This window comes from Carcharodon carcharias, chromosome 4, assembly GCF_017639515.1.
Source record: "Carcharodon carcharias isolate sCarCar2 chromosome 4, sCarCar2.pri, whole genome shotgun sequence".
Lineage (NCBI taxonomy): Eukaryota > Metazoa > Chordata > Chondrichthyes > Lamniformes > Lamnidae > Carcharodon > Carcharodon carcharias.
The window spans coordinates 41,390,696-41,410,943 of record NC_054470.1 but is presented as its reverse complement, the minus strand read 5'-3'; the positions used below and the strand labels follow the sequence as shown (position 1 = coordinate 41,410,943).

General features: G+C 42.7%; 1 protein-coding gene across 3 annotated transcripts in view; it reads left to right on the top strand.

The window, feature by feature from the left end:
- LOC121277051 (guanine nucleotide-binding protein G(I)/G(S)/G(O) subunit gamma-7) overlaps window positions 1-20,248 on the top strand; it is a 294,950-nt gene that overhangs the window by 124,746 nt on the left and 149,956 nt on the right. For 2 of the 3 annotated variants that reach the window (XM_041185969.1, XM_041185970.1), the window contains one exon: window positions 19,185-19,286. The exons of the other annotated variant lie outside the window; for it this stretch is intronic. The gene's annotated coding sequence lies outside the window, so the exon portion shown is untranslated. The remainder of the gene's footprint in view (window positions 1-19,184; window positions 19,287-20,248) is intronic. 3 annotated transcript variants of the gene reach the window in all.

The window sequence follows — 20,248 nt, the reverse complement described above, 5'->3', positions numbered from 1 at the left end:
TGTGCTGTAACCACTCTTTGATTTGACATAAATGTAATCGTTCATTTTTGGGGCACTAATTGGCTCTGCCAATGGAGTAAAGTGATTACATAGAAATGCGTCATCAACTACATTAATAAAGAAGAAAAATAAGATGCACCTTCTCTAGAAGGTTGTGACGAAAGGCAGTGTGGTAATTGGCTGTTGAACATTTCAAAGGTGCTTTTAACAAAATGGACATGCCTGGTAGGTATGATTGGCAAATCCATTGAGGGCCTGAAAGAATGCAATATATCACTCTGCTGTCATACATTGTGGAATAATGTGATTACTTTCACTTATCCTTAGAGGTCTCTAAGCTACTGTCTGACGTAAAACCATCTTCTGTGGGTGTCGTTGTCTGAGTTAATGTGTTGTTACTTCCTACCAGGTATTTTGCACTATACTTCTGTGAGGTCTTTTAACATATTTCTCCTGAACCACATCTAACATTCCTGGCTAATATTTGAAAACCTTTGAATGTTTCCTGCTCCTTATTGTTTCAGATTAGGATTGAACAAAACTTGCCTGCAGAAACACGAGGAACATTAAGATTCAGCTGCAGACTTTGAAATGTCTCCTGAGCCCCCACCCACAAAGTTGTTCCAGGACTTCACTCTCTTAATGTTGATGAGATGGGCCCTGGAAGTCTGGATGTGGCCTCCTTTCAGATAAATTTGTTGGGCATGAGGTGAACCAGGCCCGTTCCTTCCTCAGTCCGTATCCAGACAGGAAACCCAGGCAGTGAGTTTCTGACCTTGCTCATGCCACAAGAGGAAGGTGCCAAAATGTAGGTGAGACAATTTCCTGTGGGAAGAGAGGGAATTTAACATTAAACTATTAAACAGACATACAGCAGCATTGGATACAGTAGTCTCTCACCTCCAGAGCTCCATTATGATATTTGTGCACTGTGTAAAAAAAAGCTTTTAGCAAATAGAATACATAATGCCTGATTGATTGGGCTGCCCTGCACAAAGCCAATGCAAAACTGCTGGATGCATGAGAAACATACCTGCAAGTGGTCTAACAAGTGAATCTTAAAGAGATTGCTGCAGGCTGCCACCAAAAGATAAGTTGGGGAAAAAGTACTGTGTGAATCTGTGGCCAGAAGGAGCAGGAATGATTGTTCTGATGCCATCTTCCAATCAGGGCTGCTGCTGTCACTAGCCGACCCCTCCCAATTTGTTCCTTCCTTCCCAGTTTCTGTCTCCTTCCCACTCTTAGTCAATGCCCCTGCCTCACCCCAGCAGATATTTGTCCCTCCCCGTTGCTCCCTCATCTCCCTGTTGCCCCTGTCCCCTTCTGATTACATGCCTCCTCTCCTCTCCCAGTCATCCCTTGTGACTGCTCCTTCCCTTCACTTGGCCTCCTCCCTATCAATACTGCCCACCTCCCTTTCAAGACCTAACTGAGTGCCATTGATGGCAATGCAGCTGCCCAAATTGAAATGTCTTCATCAGCATGCTGCAAGTGGATGTCTGCAGCATGTCACTCTGACGGAAATGAGACTTTGGGCCCAATATTGACTGGACATTGGACCTATGTGTGCTCGCATATTTTTATTTAATTTCTAGGCCTTTGAATTTGGTTAGGCAAATGCAATCTCTAAAGCTGTAGCAATTTCTACTACAGGAAAAAAGGGGGTTGCTGATTGGTTGACAAATCAACTCTGATTGGCTGAGGCATTACCATAGAGAAAGCAACAAACATTATAAGCACTATATGTTTCCAGGTAACTCAGAAAAGGCGCAAGGTTTGAATATATTCCTTTGCTTGCAAAGAACAGGTCCCCGCATATGACTGTATGTCGCTGCGGCAAGCATAAATTAACCACATTACGAGCTCGACTAATTAGCCTAAACAGGTTGTTAGTGCAGCTGTCGGCACACTCAGGATTGTTCAGCAAGTGCTTCCCAATTGCAGAATCACACCTAACAGTGGTTGTTTAGTTTTCGGTTTTGCAAGCACTAGCTGGTTGAGTACAGCCTGTACTGCCTAGGTCAAACAACCAGAGGAACATGCTGTTTATTTTGATCAGCTAATCATTGGAGCATATGGCCTATGTACCTGGCGTCACTCTGGCACTGAAATTCTTACATGGCGTTGCTCAAGCCTACCTTTACTGGCCAATAATTGGGATTTGGATAGCTGCATATGCTATAAGATTGGTGGTTATCCTGATCAGATCATTATTCACAGTGTAATACACAACCTCATAAATGGACTAAAAGCTGCCACTTTTGGACCTGAAAAGTGCTTAGTCTATCTCAAACTACTTTCAAAAGGAAAAGTGCTTCAAAAATTTGGACAACAGGTTAAGCGAGCTATTTCATGCTGCTACTATGCAGTGGCGACGCACATGACATTTTCCACTAACAGGATACTGCCACCAGTCCAAAGGTGTTCTGCCTACCACACAATTGAACAACATCATATGTGAATTTCAGTGCTGGTGCAATGCCAGGTACTTAGGCGATATGTCACAATGATTAGCTGATTGAACACCATGTTCCTCTGGCTGTTTGTAATAGACGATCTAGAAAGACAAGGACAGCAGACATGGGAACACTACCACCTGGAAGTTCCCCTCGAAGTCACTCATCATCCTGACTTGGAAATATATCGCTGCTTCTTCACTGTCGCTGGTCAAAATCCTGGAACACCCCTCCTAACAGCACTGTGGGTGCACCTACACAACATGGACTGCAGCAGTTCAAGAAGGCAGCTCATATCACTTTCTCCAGGGCAACTAAGGATGGGCAATAAATGCTCGCCCAGCCAACGAAACCCACATACCCACATCTTGTGAATGAATAAAAAAACACTCAGATTTTCTTCAGCTGGTAGGAAACTTCCAGGTGAATACAAATAGCATAACAGTAAACCACTTGAGTTCCTGATTTCAGCCATAGTACTGTTATAAAACATCAGGCCAAGGCCAGGTGTCTTCCAACAGAGAGATTGGAAAAATCAAGTGGAGAGATATCATGGAATTACCTTTGTGCATTTCCTTGTAACTATTTCAGAGCAGCATTGAAATAGGCCTCAGAACAGGATACTTTGCTTACAGTTTTGCTTTCTGTTCACCACTTTGTTTCATTTTAACTCTGTGGTGTTGTGCTCTCTAGCATGTCCCCATTCGTTAGTTGGGGAATTTGTATTTTGTTTACAGGAATTCTACCTTGGTTAGCAACCACATGTACAGGAAGTTCTTTATAGCAACTGCATATAGCAAATTTACGGTCAAAGCTGACTACAGAGTAAACATGGTGCTTTCTATTGGCAGGATCTAGATGTTTTAGTCAGAGTTTTCTTGTAACATTGATTTATTTTGTGACAGGTTGTGCTGGAAATGCCCGAATATATAATTATTAAATACCAAATATTCCATCATCAATTATTCAAGTCTTATTTGACAGCATTTTTTTAGCTATCATTTCAGTCAAGCATCTTATACGCATGGTATTATTTTGGGTTGGGGGGGTATGTGTGAAGCATAAAAAAGTAAATTTATGAACCATCACTCCAGAAGAGAGCAGCAAATGTAGAATGGTGAAATACAGGGACAGTCATCAACAATGATTGTAAATAAAACAGCAATACAATTACATTAAAAATATGAGGGCCACCTGATTCAAGTTGGATGGGTGAAACTGATAATTTGATGTTTATTTGATGGTGGATTTGCAATATTCTATATAGTAAACATCCTTTTGAAAATGTTAATTATAATTTGCAAGCTCATTTTCAAAGTATAGGATGTTGCATATTATTGTTTCATATGACCTGCTCTCCATGTCATTCATAAAATACTCCAGTTTTTCTTTCACAAAATTGTGGTTACCAGTTTTTTTTTTAAATAATTCCATTATATTTCTAGAATTTGAAACAACACAGTTCATAATGTGAACTTTAACACAAATTTTTAAGCTAGGTTTGTTCATTCAGAAATAAAAACAGAAAGCGCTAGAAAAGCTCAGTAGGTCTGGCAGCGTCTGTGGAGAGAGAAAAACAGTAAGTTCTGAAGAAGCTTCATATTGGACTTAAAACGTCAACTCTGTTTCTCTCTCCACAGATGCTGCTAGACCTGCTGAAATTTTCCAGCACATTCTGTTTTTATTTCTGATGTCCAGCTTGGCAGTATTTTACTTTTATTTGTACTTTCAGAATTCTACTCACCTTTTGTGGAAATCATTCATTTTTTTAGCATGGGGCAGTTTCACCAACTGGCAGGCAAAGATAGAGGCCACTAGCAGTCCAACTACCCTTTTCCAAAGTTCTGGATAGTTACAGGACAATAAGTCATTGGATGGGCAATAAGCCAGAATTTACAGAAACCTGTAAACAAATGGCACTTGCCATTCATTAAACTTAGTTTAATCGGACTCCATGAACTATTGCACATTAAGTTGCTGCAAGTGGTAAACCTAAACAGCCCAGTGCCATCCACAGGGCATCTGGGTCTGGTGTGAACAGGGCAAGTAGCTGTGTATCTCCTCAACTGATCCAGTAGAAGAATTGTTAATTGATAATACAGGGTCAGAACTACAAAGTGTAAGTTAGACTAGCGAGTTCATTGTCAAATCAGGTACAGAAAGCAAAATAGAGAGATAGAGAAAAAAGATTGGATTGAGAGGGAGGGAAATAAAGCAAAAAAAAAAATCTATTTTTTAAAAAACTTCCCAACAATTAAAATCTGAAGAAATAAGACTGCACACTTGTAAAGGAAATCCTCAGTGCTACAGAGGTTATTTTCTTTGTAATTAATACTTAACACACAATTAAAAACAGGGTATTTGGGCATAGTGTTACTGTTACTGGGCTTGTAATCCAGAGGCTTGGACTGAGTTCAAAACTCACCATGGCAGCTGTGGAATTTAAATTCATTTAATTAATTAAATTTGGAATAAAAGGTTAGTATCAGAAATACTGACTGTGGAATTACCAGATTGTCACAAAAATGCATCTGATTTGCTAATGACTTTTAGAAAAGGAAATCTACTGTTCTTGCCCAGCCTGTCCTATATGTGATTCCAGACCCACAGCTATGTGCTGACTTCGAAATGCTCTCTAAAATGTCCTAGAAAGCCACTCAGTTGTACCAAAATGTGACAACAAAGTATAATAATAAAACCAGATGGACCACCTAGATTCAACCTAGGGACCAAATTGTGGCATAACAAAGGCACACCTAATGAGCCCTGCAAAGTCCTCCTCCCTAACATCTGGGGTCATACTCACAGAATCACACCTTTAAAATCAACATCTTAGACTCCTCGATCATCAACCCTGGGTATGCCTTGTCCCTCCAGTAGAATAGTCGTGGCTGCACAGCTGTATACAGTCCTGAGGGAGTGTCCTTGGGAGTCCTCAACATTGGACACACCCTAAAGTTTGCTGGCATAAGGTCAACCATGGGCAGGGAAATCTCCTGCTAATAACTGCCTCCCATAGCCAATGAATCAATAGTCCACCATATGGAACACTACTTTGAAGAAGCACTGACGGCAGCTAGTGCACAGAATGTACTTTAGGTGGGCGGTCTGTGGTTTTCATCACTTGATAGCAGAATTACTGAGCAATCTGGCTGAGTCCTGAAGGACGTAGCTGTAAGGCTGGGCTTGTGGCTGTTAGTGACAGAACCAATAGGATAGTAAAACCCAGTTCACCATGTCCTCACCAATCCATCTATTGTCGATACATTTGTCCATGACAGTACAAAAAGTTCCACCTCCACACTGAGGCATCCTCCATCATGTGGTGTGGCACTTCCATTAGGCTAAATGGGATAGATTCAAAACAGATCTAGCAAGCAAAACTGGACAGTCATGAGGCACTGTGCGCCATCAACAGCAGCAAAATTGTACCACACCGCAATCTGTAATCTCAGGTCCTGACATTTTCCTCACTGTATCATTGAGCCAGAGCATCTAACCTGGCTCAATGAACAGTGTTAATGAGCATGCCAGGAGCAGCACCAGGCATACCTAAAAATGAGGTGCCAACTTGGTGCAGCTATATCATAGGACTACATGCATACTAAACAGTGAAAGCAGCAAGCTATAGAGAGAGCTAAGCAATCCCACAACCAACAGATCAAATCAATGCTCTTCTGTCCTGCGACAACCAGTCATGAATGATGATGCACATTTAAACACAACTGAAGGAGGAGGAGGCTTCATGAACATCTCCAACTTTAATGGCAGAGCCCAGAACGTGAGTGTAAAAGACATGCCTGAAGCATTTGCAACCATTTTCGGCCAGAACACTGAATGGGTGAACCATTAGCCTCCTTCTGAGGTCCTCAGCATCCAGAAGTCAGTCTTCAGCTATTTGATATGTGATGCACTGTAAATCTCCATTCCAGAATGCTTGGGACCAAGTCATTTCTGGATTTCCGAATTTTCTGGATTATAGAATGATGTTAGAATGTCAAACCACGAGTGTGTGAACTGGAAAACACCATAGATATTACTATTTACCTGAAAGATAAAACAGTGATAAAACATAATAAAGCAGTAATTATTTTTTTTATGTAGCCAAATACTATATATCTCATGTTTCTGCTCCCCCAGTGATACAGAGGGAATGCTTGGGTCTAAGAAACATTTTGGACAACTGGTGTTTCTAAATAATAGACTAGAGAAATTACAGTGTATCAAGAATCAGCTGTAATATTGCAGAAGACTTGTGCTCCAGAACTAGCTAAGCTGTTCCAGTGTAGCTACAACACTGTCAATCTACCCAACAATGTGGGAAATTTCCCCAGTAAGTCCTATTCCCAAAAGGTAGGACAAATCCAGCCCAGCCAATTACCGCTCCATCAATCCACTCCTAATCATCAGCAAAAGTAATTAAGGGTGCCATGGACAGTACCAACAAGTGGGACTTACCAATCAATAACCTGCTCACTGATGCTGATGTTGGGCTCCACCAGGGCTTGGCTCCAGACTTCATTACCGCCTTGGTCCAAACACATACAAAACTTGAATTCCTGAGGTGAGGTGAGAGCGATTGCCCATGGTATCAAGGCAAAATTTAATCAAGTGTGTCATCAAGGAACTCTAATAATATTGAAGTCAATGGGAATCAGGGGGAAACACTCCACTGGCTGGAGCCATACCGAGCAAAAAGGAAGATGGTCGTGGTTGTTGGAGGTCAATCATCTCAATCCAGGACATTGGTACAAGAGTTCCTTAGGGCAATGTCCCAGGCCCAAACATCTTCAGCTGCTTCATCAATGATCTTCCATCCACCATAAGGTCAGAAGTGAGGATGTTCATTGGTAATTACAGAATATCCAATTCCATTCATAATGAAGCACTCCATGCCCACATGAAGCAAGACCTGGTAAACTCAGGCTTGGATGATAAGTGGCAAGTAACATTTGTGCCACACGAGTGCCAAGCAATGATAATCTCCAACAAGAAAGAATCTAGCTCTTCCCCTGCATTCCCCTCTTGACACTTAGACTGTTTGTTTCCATCTCCATAACACCTCCTGATTCCACCCATGCCTCAGCTCATCTGTTGGTGAAACCCTCATCTATGTTATCCCTAGACTTGACAATTCCAACGCACTGTTGGCCGGCCTCCCACATTCTGTCCTCCATAAACTTGAGCTTATCCAAACTCTGCTGCCTGCCCCAAGTCCGATCCACCCATCATCAGTGATCTCATTGATATATATTGACTCCAGGTCAAGCAGTGCTTCAATTTTAAAATTCTTATCCTTGTTTTCAAATCCCTCCATTACCTTGCCCCTCACTGCCCCTGTAATCTTCTCCAGCCCACAACCTGCGCTAATTAAATTCTGGCCTCTTGAGCATCCCAATTGTAATTGGTCCACCATTTGTGGCTATGTCTTCAGCTGCCAAGGCCTGAAGCTCTGGAATTCCCTCCATATACCTCTCTGCCTCTCTTTCTCTCTTTTTCCCTTTGAGATGCTGCTAAACTTACCAGTTTGACCAAGCTTTTGGCATCTGCTCTAACATCCCCCTATGTGACTCTGGGGTGAAGTGCCTTGAGACTTTTTTTATTATATTTAAGGTGCATACATATAAATAAATAAAGTTGTTGTTGTTGTTGGTGTTGACATTTCTATATGACATTGCCATTATTGAATTCCCCACCATTAACACCCTGGGGATCATCATTGAACAGAACCTTAACCGGACTTCGCTCTCTGATTGTAGCTACTGCTACCAGGATATTTGCTGTCCTGGTGTGTAACACTCGTCTGTCTTGTGCCATCTTCATAAATTCACTATAGCTCGCCTGAAACCGCTCTGTGACATGTCATCCAACTACGCCTAGGTCAACCCCTCTTTCTGCTGCCTTCCACTTTACCCTCTAGCAGAGATCTCAGCAGCTTTTCAGCTCTAATCAAATGGCTGAAATACTGATATTTTCTTTTCTGGATGTTACATTTTAGAGTTCTTTTTGCTTTTGCAATTTTATGCACCTGTTTATTTGTTTATGATCTGTATATGGAATTTTAAGCATACGTCTTAGCAGCAACATTTCAAAGGCCTCTATATCCTTCTATTTATTGTCCAGGTTTCTGAGATATGCAAGGAGGCAAGCTGATCTACTTATTCCAGTGTGACACCATCCACTTCAATCTTCACTCTAGTTTCTTCTAATGTATTCCATCTGACTACCATTGTTCTTGTGTTTACGGTGTTCATAATCTATATTCTAAACTTCTCGATTTTACTTGATCTATAATATTTTGTAGAGCCTTTCCTGATTCTGTAAATTGCTCTGTGTCATCAGCATTACGCAAGTTTATTATGTTCTTGCCTCCAATTTTCACCCTTGGAAGTCCATTTGACTCTGAATATTTGTTCTATGAACAGATTGAATAATTTTGGCGATGGTACACAGCTTTGTCGTGCTCCTCTCTTCACCAAAAACGTATCTGATTGTCCAGCTTCTTGACTGATGCTCACTATTTGGTCCCAGTAAGTGGACATTGTGGCTATAAGAGGCTGGGTATCTTGCAGTAACTGATTCAATCCTGACTGCTTGAAGCCCTTCCACATTTAGAAAGCATAACTCAGGGGTGTGATGGAATACTGTCCATTTGCCTGGATGAGTGCATTCCAAAAACACTCAAGCTCAACACTATCCAGGAACAAAGCAGTCCCCTAATTTGGTATGCACCACATTAAACATTCACTCCCTCCACAGCCAGGGCACCTTGGCACCAGTATGAACTACAGCAACATGCCAGTGCACCTTCAACAGCACTTCCCAAACCTGTGACCTCTACCATCTTGAAGGACAAAGACAGCAAGTGCATGGGAACACCATCACCTTTTGTTCCCTTCCAACTCACACCCTATCCTGATTTCGAAACGTATCATCGTTCCTTCTTCATCACTGGATCAAAATCTGAAACATGCTCCCCAAGCAGCATTTTTTCCGCCCATTTAGACAGGCCACAAGTGGTTTTTATTAAAAAAGTGGACATACAGTCTTAACATTTTTGTAGTGTTACAGACAGGGACAGCATATTCCCTTCCCTTACTGTCTGTGTTTCATAACCCCTGAGTGTGTAGAAAATTTGAATATCTAGCAACAAGTTTTTTGTGGATTTAAATAAAGAGGATTATTTACTCATGCGTTCAACTGGAAAATCTAACACTACGTTACTCACCCACTCTCATGCAAGCACATGCATGCAAACACACACATGTGAGAAAAACACGGTTAAAGAGAATAGTGATTTAAAAGTTAGAAAACCAAAGAATGGTTCATAATTCATGTGATTGGCTCGTCTTTGAAAAATTACATTGCAAGCCCGATGAAGAAGAGGTTTACATTCCTGAAGTGTAATTAGGTGAATTCAATAGCTGAAATAGAATACAGGAATCATTGCAGGATCCTCTCAAAGAAATAGACTTTCTGAGGTCACAAAGTTAGTTGCTGGTAGTCTTTTTACCAGGAGGTCAGTTTTCTGCTTTGGTGGATTTGAAAAGAACAGGCTTGGGGACCTCACAATGTTACTGTCCCCCGTTCCTGATGTTGCTGCCCTTTCTGCTGTTTCTGCAGTTGTTAAGTTTTTGCAGACAGCATTTAAAGAATAAATGGGGAAACCTATATGGCTACCATACCATGTGGTTTCTCACAGCTTTCTTTCAGATATGGTTGCATTGGCTTGCATTGATTAGCCTTGACCTGGATTATTCTTTGCAGACATTCACCCTAGAGGGTTTCATACAATCACTGTCTTAGTTTCTGAATGACCTATTCAAGTCAGGAAATACCATTTTGGATGGTCTCAGGTATGGGTAGTGACACCAGTAACCTGGAATGTGTTCTTTTGTCCTTTCGAGACAGTGTGACAGTTTTTGAATCCACAGACCAAGTCAGATGACTTTCAGTGGCCATCTTGTACAACCCGTTATTAAAAGAAAAAGTCAGTTCCAGAAGATTCCACACTGGGTGCAGTTTATGTTTTTAAAGTTATGAATATGGCATGCTTTTACTGGGCATGATACTAGGAAGCCTTCTGAAGTTTAGGACAAATTATATTATTCAACTGATTAGAGCAAGATCTACTGTATAACTGTGTGTTTCTTTTGTAATCAGTGAGCACTTTAAAATGTGCGCGGCGCGCTTTTCTCAGTGCATGGGCCCTTTACACTTGCCTGTGCTGCCACATACTTGCAGTATTTATCACAAAACAAGGCCTGTGTGGTACCTTTCACAGCTGCACAGGCACACAACTTAGCGATACATTGTAACTCACATTTTTCCCCTTGGTGCTAAAATTGAGTATCCAGAAATGGAAATTGGTTTCATTGCTTTCAGAATATCCTATTCATTCAATGAATTCAATGAAAAACCAGCCTAGAAAGAGAAATTGAGAGAGGAAAGGAAGATTAGATTAGAAGAGGCAAAGAGTGGAATCGTCCCAGATTTGCACTAAGTGCAGCAGTGGGTGGGAAAAAGGACGTTTTACCTACTGGCCACAATGGCGGCTTTTCACGCCGTGTCGTCCCAATGCTGCCTCATTAATTATGCATTTCCAGGAAACACGCCGATGGTGGACGGGCGGGCTGTCACTCAGCCATCACGCCATCACCTCACTGCTTCATGACACGCAGCCGTGTGCACACCTCTTAGTGCTTCAGGGCCAGGACTGCTGTACTGAAGACATTGGCCCTGAAAGGCAAGAACACTGCAGACCCCCGGTTTAATGACATGTCCCTCAAGTGCCTTTTGGATGCACAGGAGGCCCGCCGTGATGTACTCTACCCTCCCCTCTGGGCAAAGACCAGCAAGGTCACCAATCAGGCATGGGAGGCGGTGGCATTGGTGGTCAGTGCCAACATCCTGCAAAAGAGGACAGCCACCCAGTGCCACAACAGCATGAATGGTCTCATCCGGTCCACCAGGGTAAGTCAATCTTCTCATCACTCTCAACTCACACACTCACAAACCCATCACACATCCACAGCGATCTCACACCTCAAGGGACAGCACCACTAGCTCTCACACACACCCTCACATCTTTCTCAGGCTCATATCCTCTCGAGCTCGTGTCCTCATCCCATCCACTGCACTCACTGCACAAGCATTCTTTACAGTGTCCTCTATCTATTTTCATGCAGGAAAAGCTGGCTCACAACACCAGCCCAGGGACAGAGTGGCCCACATTAGGCCCTTCATTCACTTTGAAGAGCATGCCTTAGTGCTGACTGGTGAGGACATGGACAGTGCCTGCAGCGACAATGAGGTCGGTGGTGAACACCTTGGTGAGGATCCTGCACCACATCATCCCTCTCTCAATGCAAATGTGAGTGCTCTCTCTCTTGCTTTTGGCTCTGCAACCATGCATTAATTATCTCTACTTTGGTTCACAGGGAGCTCTGCCAAGCAACTGACAACCTCAGCCAGCCAGTCCCTCAGCTCCATCCATGTCCTCACGTCCAGCCTCCTCCTTTTCCATTGAAGAGCTGGAAATAAGCAGCCTGGAAGTCCCATCACAGGGTGCTCACCCTCACCCTCCACCAGCACAGAGACACACACCTCAGTGGGACCTAGATCTAGAGCAGGCTCGGGTTCACAATCCAGTAGTCACTGCACGAACATGTGCCCACAGCAGGAGGAGGCAGGTTCAGCTGAGATCCCTGGCATTTGGAGGGCTGCTGAGGAAGAGGCATCTGTGAGGTCCGAGTCAGATGACAAGCCTCCCAACTCATTGTGGAGAGTCAGCAGAAGACAAGGAACATCATGCAGAGCTGTTGGAAACCCTCATCAGAGTGACACGAGTTGAGGAGTGCATCCGTCTGCTCTCTGATGAAGTCGTGCCCATATGTACATGTATGGAGGTCTCCTTGGGAGGGATGGTGGATGCCATGGAGACCCTTATCCAGCAGAACGCGGAGATGCCCGTAGATCTGCTCTCCATAGCAGTAGCCATGGGTGAGTTCCTGCAGTGACAATGCAAGGGAAAAACAGGTCACCTTGACATCCTCCCAGGTGCTCCATCCCCTGAAGGATTCAGGCCGGTGCCCCCAGGCACCCAAAGGGAGGAGGAGTGACAGCTGGACACTTCTGGATCATCCACTCAAGAACCTCAGAGGTGTTCTCTCCTCCCGAGCCTGTGACCCCCTCAACTTTGTCCTCTGTCACCGCAGAGGGAGCAGCTGGCCCACGATGATAGCCAAAGCAAGCCGAGTCCCCCAACGCCTCAGCTCTCCAGAGGACCCACGCCAAAGTCATCAGAGGCAACAGGGCCAGCCATTGCACAGGCTATCTCCATCCCTGCTTCGGATGTCAGGGCAGCATCTCAAAGTCTACGGCGTTCAAGTTAAAAAAATTCTGATCACAGTTGGTTGCACTTTACAATCTGAAAATGTATTCACTTTCACTGAATAATGTGCAATGGTATCTTTCAGCTTCATTGACAGGCTTTGCGAGTCCTCCCACTGCCTCCTCCTCCCCCCACCAGCAGGTCAACTGCACGCAGCTGGACCACAAGTGATTCTGGAGGGAGAAGTGTGTATGTGGCAGGGACTTTCAGCGCCTCGAGCAAGCACTCTCCCACACACACAGATCCTTCCGCATCACACTCATCTCAATGTCCTGAGCATTGCGATGCTGCCTGCTGAGGTTCGCTTTCAGCTGTCCATCTGGGCTGATCTGCATCTCCACTGATCACACTCCCGTGCAGCAATTGTTCTCGTCCACCATGACTCTCGCTTCACTTTCGATTTAGCAAGTATGGTGCATCTAACATTTTTCTTCAGGCCGCCCCCTGTCCTTTCCCCTCCCCCAGTCACCCATTTCTTTTCCCCCATCATTGTCGATCCCCCGGCATCACTTTCCACCTCCTCACTGTGACCTACCAGCCACAACCCTTTTCCTTTGGGGATGTCCAGGTGAACGTGCACGTTCCCTTCCTTCCTGAAAGTCCCACCCCCATCCACATTGGCCTCCCCAACCCCCTCCTTCCCACCCCCAGGGTCCATGTTTGCCTCCAAGCCCCCACCAACCACCCTCACTGCCCCTTTTACCAATACTGTCTCACCCTCACCCTCACACCCTACCGCCTCACTCTACCCTCAGTCATTCTCACCATTCCCTTCTAATACGCCCACCCTCAGTTCACTCCCCAGGAGGCAGTCATGGATTCACCAGAGCCCTCCCTTGCACGTTCACCTGGACAACCACCCCCTCTGGACTCCTTACCCCCCTTGGAACTCCTTCCCCCCCTTGGAACTCCTTTCCCTCTTGGAACTCCTTCCCTCCCTCCGAACTACTTCCCTTACATGCCCTGCACCTTCTTCTCCCCCGTTACCCCCACCGCCCCCATACCACTTCTCCCCCCACAACCTTACCCCCGGACACCTTCATTCCCCACCCACAACTTCCACCCCTTGATACCTTCTTTCCCCTCTCCCAACCTCCCCATACACCCCTCCCCACTGACACACCTTCCTCTCCCAGTTGATTCTAGATCTTCCTCTCCCATCCCCTCGACGATCATCCATTGTGAGCAGTCCCTCAGCAGTGACTTTCCACCTTCTGTGAGCTGCTTTGCGGCAGAGCCATGTCCATGAGAATCCACCCAGCATGCCATGGACATTCCTGCAGGATCCCGTTGCTGTTGGGCTCCAGCATCTTCTGCTCCTCGGAGGTCTGTGATGTGAGCAAGGTCATAAGTGTAAGCCCCAACTTCTGCATGTCACACTTGTCAAGACGTATTCCGCACCAGTCTGCTTTCCCGCCAATGTGGGTGGATGATCCAGCGTCAGGATGAATCGGCGACCTGGGCTTATAATAATTTGTAGATGTATTACAGTGAGGTTGCCAACGTTCGACAGCAGGAAACACGGCCCACCATTGACGGGCAGACGGGACAATTTCAAACTGTCGTGATGTCATGAAACCGATTTTTGGCCTTCTTGCCATATTTTATGCACACGCCACCAAGTGTGCCCAATGCCAGCGGTTACAGAAAATTCTGCCCAAAGAGACAGAAATGAACAGTATTAATATTGATTTTCAATTAGGCAGTTTAAAAATCTACAATTAAAATCTGAAGGAATGAGATTCTGCACTTGTAATTGTTCATTTTCAATGCCAGAGTGGTTAATTGGCAGAAGGTAACACAAATCATGAGGTCAAAAGGGTATAGATTGGAACAAACAAGACTTAACTTTCTGTAGCGAGTATTATTCATATTTCTAATGCATCAACTTTGTGCCATTCAATGCTTTTCAGTGACATGGTAGAGAGCAGGATGCCATTTTCACAAAGCTAACAGAGTGGTGCAACTTGGACAGAAATTTTAGGATATATGAATTTAATTGTGTATCTGCCCCTGCATGAACTTACTGTACCATGCTCATATAAATAATAGTTAGCGCCATTAGCCTCACTGCTATTTGGACAGCAAAATCTGGGCTAATATATTGAATTCTGTATTTGGAACACATGTTTCACTGAAATTCATGATGGGTACCGACAATTCCAAATTATACCTGTAACAGACACACTGAAAGGTATTCTAAATGTTAAAAATGGGTTTGCATTTTCCTATGTCACACATAATATTTACTACTTTGCAGTGAGAGTATGTGAGTTTGAGATTGCACAATCTGGTCGCCTAGAAATGTTTACGTCAAATAACTTGGAAAAATAAGAGGACAAATGTTTAAAGCTTTTTTAAAGTAAAATGTATGTTCTTTATTTTACAACAGCAACAACCTGTATTTGCATTGAACCTTCAACCTTATAAAACATGCCAAGGTGCTTCACAGGAGCATTGTCAAGCAAAATATGCCACATAAGGAGGTATAAGTTCAGAAGACCAAAAGCTTGATAAAAACAGTAGGTTTTAAGGAGTGTCCTAAAGGAGGAAAGTGAAGTAAGTGGCAGAAAGGTGTATAAGGGGAATTCCAGAGCTTAGGCTGAGCCAGCTAAAGGCACAGCCACCAGTGGTAGAACAATTAAAATTGGGAATATTCAAAGGTCCGGAAATACTTGAGCACAGACATCGTGAAGTTCTACGGCTAAAGAGCTAGGGAGGGATGAGGCCATGGAGGGATTTGAAACAAAGATAAAAATTTCAAAATCAAGACATTGTTTAGTCTGGATCCAATATAATTTAGCAAGCACAGGGGTGATAAGTGAATGGGACTTGGTGAAAGTTAGGACATGGGCAGCAGAGTTTTGGAGGTAGAGGGAAGCCAGCCAGGAGTTCATTAGAATTGTCAAGTCTAGAGTGAAGAAAGGCATGAATCAGAATTTCAGCATCAGATGGGCTGAGGCACGGGCAAAGTCAGGTGATGTTACGGAGGTGGAAATAGGCAATCTTAATGATGGCGTGATTATGTGGTCGGAAGCTCATTTCAGGGTCAAATATGACATCAAGATTGCAAACAGACTGGTTTAGTCTCAGACTGTTGCCCGGGAGAGGGATGGAGTCGGTAGCAAGAGAGCAGAATTTGAAGTGGAAACTGAAAACAATGGCTTCACTCTTCCTAATATTAAATCAGAGGAAATTTTTGCACATCCAGCACTAGATATCAAATAAGGAGTCTGCTAATTTAGCAATGGTGGAGGAATCAAGAGAGGTGGTGATAGAGTATCGTCAGCATACATGTGAAGACTAATGTTATGTTTTTGGATAATGCCCCTGAGGAGCAGCATGTAGATAAGAAATAGGAGGGCCCAAGGATAGGTCCTTTGGGCACACCAGGGTTAATGGTGTGGCAGTGGGAAGAGGAGCTGTTGCAAGTGATACTCTGGCTATTATTTGTTTGTTTTATATCTTCATACACACTTGTTTCCCTTTCTGGAAATAGTGGGGAGGTGTTGGAAGGACTAACAGGCTATCAACCCGTTTAACTATGTCATCGCCAAAAGTTCCAGAGTGGGACTTGAACCCAGAACTTCTGCATCAGATGCAGGGCTCTACCTACTGTGCTAGAAGACCTCCACTCTCGTTATAGATAAGGGAACCAAAAAAAAAACAGTCCCACCCAGCTGGATGACAGTGGAGAGATGTTGGAGGATGATGCTGTGGTCAGCCATGTCAAAAACTGCAGCCAGGATGAGAAGCAGTTCAGAGAAGGTACACTGGGCTGATTCCTGGGATGAAGCGCCTATCTTATGAAGAAAGGTTGTGCAGGTTGGACTCATACATTTTGGAGTTTAGAAGAATGAGAGGTGACTTTATTGAAACATAAGATTCTGAGGAAGCTTGACAGAGGAGATGCCTAGGAGATGATTTCTCTTGTGGGGAAGCCTAGAACTTGGGGGCACAGTTTAAAAATCAGGAGCCTCCCATTTGGAACAGAGATGATGAGCAATTCCTTCTCTTGGAGGGTTGTTCGTCTTTAGAATTCTCTTCCACAGAGAGCAGTGGAAGCTGGGGCATTGAATATATTCGAGGCTGAGTTAGGTAGATTTTTGAACTACAAGGGTGTCAAGGGTTATGGTGGGCAGGGAGAAAAGTGGAGTTAAGGCCACAATTGGATCAGCCATGATCTTGTTGAATAGCAGAGCAGGCTCAATGGGTCTACTCCTGCTCCTATTTCCTACTATCTTATGAGAAGGATGAGGAGGGATAGTTAGTTCACTTTTGTCAAAGTTGCATAAGAAAGGTATTGTTTTAATTTTTTATAAACTACAAAAAATATATTACTATAAAGAAAAATAGATTAAGAGAAACAGACTACCCCAAATTGTTCAGAGTTATGGAGTGATAGAGAAGTGCAGGACGTCTCCATTTTATGTTAATTCAGTGTTCAAAAAGACACCAGTTGCATATTGAAGCTGACTAGTTTTTCACTTATGTTTGTTGGCAGTTAGAAAAATTCCTTCCACCAGTGGGTTGAAGGTCCTAATTGTAAACATCTAGGGGAGGCGAGGGAGAGATGGAAGAACTAAAAGGCAAAGGTGAGTTGCAGATCAGAAAAAAATAGACGATGAGTGCAGACTGAAAAATGTGATCAGAGGAACATGGGTCCGGTGAAGGCAAAACAAGCAACAAAGTAATAGTTAATGGAAACATTTGAACACTGATAAGAGGAGAAAAATAGGAGATTGAACAACAAGTTCAAGGAAGAGACCGATGAGACTAAAGAGATCTGGTGCTATATGAAGAGCTGGGTAAGAGAGGCAGAGCTGATTTGTTTTGAGTTGTTGAGGAGAATGTATGGTTCAAATAGACAAGGTATCAGAGTTAAATTAATCAAAAATAAAAATGGATGACTATTGATGGATCCAGTTGAAGTGAGAAAGAAATGGCAAGTAATGCCAAAGGAGAAAAGTCAGTTGCCCTTGAAATAGGAAAAGAGGAGCAAGTGGAAACTGCTTGTTTGGACTCTTATTGAGTGTGAAGTGTGGATTGCAGTAAGTTAGCTCAAGAATGGAAAGGTGGCAGATGTTGATGAGATTCTAGCAGGATTAATTTAAAACATGGTAGAGGAGGCAAGAAATGACCTTGTTAATTTGTTTACTTGAAAGGGGAATGATGATTTCATGAAAATAATCACAATACCTCTGGTGCTGGGGTTGGCTTGTGGTGGTGGAGGGCAAAGACAAATGCTTGCAGATGTGACGAGTTCCATACCATCAATTTGTTCCACTTGTGGCAAAGATTATACTCAGATTGCTTACAAGAAGATTAAGAGCAAAAGTGGAACAATAACCTGGCAAAGATCTATTTGACTTTCAAGAGGATGTAAAATAAGAAAGGCAGTAGGGATAATGAGAGTTCTATGTGAAAGGAGTTTAGAGCAAAATCATTCACTTTGTAGATTTTAAGGAAGCCTTTGATAGAATAAATTGGACCAAACTGATGGAGATACTAAGTATTATTGGTATGGATTAGAGAGATAAACACCTGGTCTAGGCTTTGTATTTGGGGCAAATTGCAATTGTTTGGGTAGCAGGTAAACAGTCAGATTTGCTGACCTACCCCACCTTATCCTGCAATCTGGTATGTAGTATAAGTTGCAGATGATCATAAGATACCTTCCGTACTACCTAAGGATCTAAAATATCTTAATGAGAATATCTTTTTATGTGTAGTCTAATTTTTTGTAGTTGCGGACTGCTCTGACCTTCAGACTGAAATATGTTTACAATAGCATGTAAATTCAGATTGGCATGATGTGTTGATTCACATTATAGCAGATAATTATGGGAACATCTTCTCGGATCTTAAAGATGGAAGTGTCCACTTTGAGAAGGAAGATCACTGGAAGGGCCTCATGCCATTGTGCATCAGAAATACATATATTTTGAAAAAAAATAATTACTTTTATACAAATCACATCACTACACGAGACTCTGTAAAATCCAATGCCTCTTTAATACTTTGGACTGCAGCATGAATATAGTATCACTAGCCTTGACATAATTAGTTTCAATGCATCTTTATGTAGTTTAATCAGAATAGCTGTGCAGTATAATTACAGTATATGCAAACTAATATTTTCTTTATTCTAAACATTCTAAGTAAGTCATTAAAGCCACTCTAAGAGATGTGGTATCTTGTAAAGTAAGTGTATGATGAAAAAAAGTGTTGACATCCATCATTACTCCAGTTTCATTAATCATTCCATGCTTGCTATGTGGACCTGACCTGCATGATAAACTTAAGATACCAATTGGAAATTTGCTTCTATATAGGTTTGAAAGGAGAGAATCCAGTGGATAACACGTTTTGCCCAAGACTGCCACCAAGCAGGGGTAGATTGAGCAGTTTTGTATTGATTCGGCATACATTTACAGGTACTGGATGTCTGTTTGTATCTGTTTGTCAGTATTTCACAACACTGTTTGATGTTGAGACAGAACCATTACTGGTACAACTATTATATTTACTGGTACTGGATTTGCATTCGTAACACAAAGGTTATTATGCCAGCTCTGGTTACATAACTGCATTAGCAATATGCACCAGTGCTCTCATGCCAACCTTTCCTTGTACAGGTTATGAATCCGGGATTCGTGACTTATTTTATTTGGCAATATCTGAATTATTTTTACTCTGTTATATCTGTCAGACATCACAAATGCAACCCTTTTTTTATTTTTTATGTTCTGCAACTTTTTAATTTTAATATATCCTTTTTCTATTATCATAACTCCTTTTTTCTTTGCTGATCTTCAATGCACATCTGTTCTGAAATTGAATTATTTTTAATGAATAATTTATTATTGAACAAAAATATTTGCACCATTTATAGATTTTCTCACTCTCTGGACTGTTAATATTTTTGTGATCCATTACCCCCATTTTCTGGAATCTATTGCCTTCATTGTTTTCTTTCATTTTCAACTATATTTTGTCTTAGACTTTTACTTGGGCCTGTTCTTGTCATTATTCATAGCAACTTGTGGTTGATATTCTCTTCACTTTGTTCTGAACATTCTGAAATACCATCTTGATTCATTCTCAAGTTCTCTCTATTTCACTGAGTTTGATGGACCCACCAGCACTTATGCTACATTTAGCTCATACCGCAACCTCCACCTGCAACCAGAAGTACTGAGACATACAAACATAAAAATTAGGATCAGGAGGCAGGAGTAGGCATTCGGCACCTTGAGCCTGCTCCACCAATTTGATAAGATCATGGCTGATCTGATTGTGGCCTCAACTCTACTCTCCTGTATACCTCTATACTCTTTGGCTTCCTTGTGGATCAAGAATCTATCTAACTCAGCCTTAAAAGTATTCAGGGCCAACT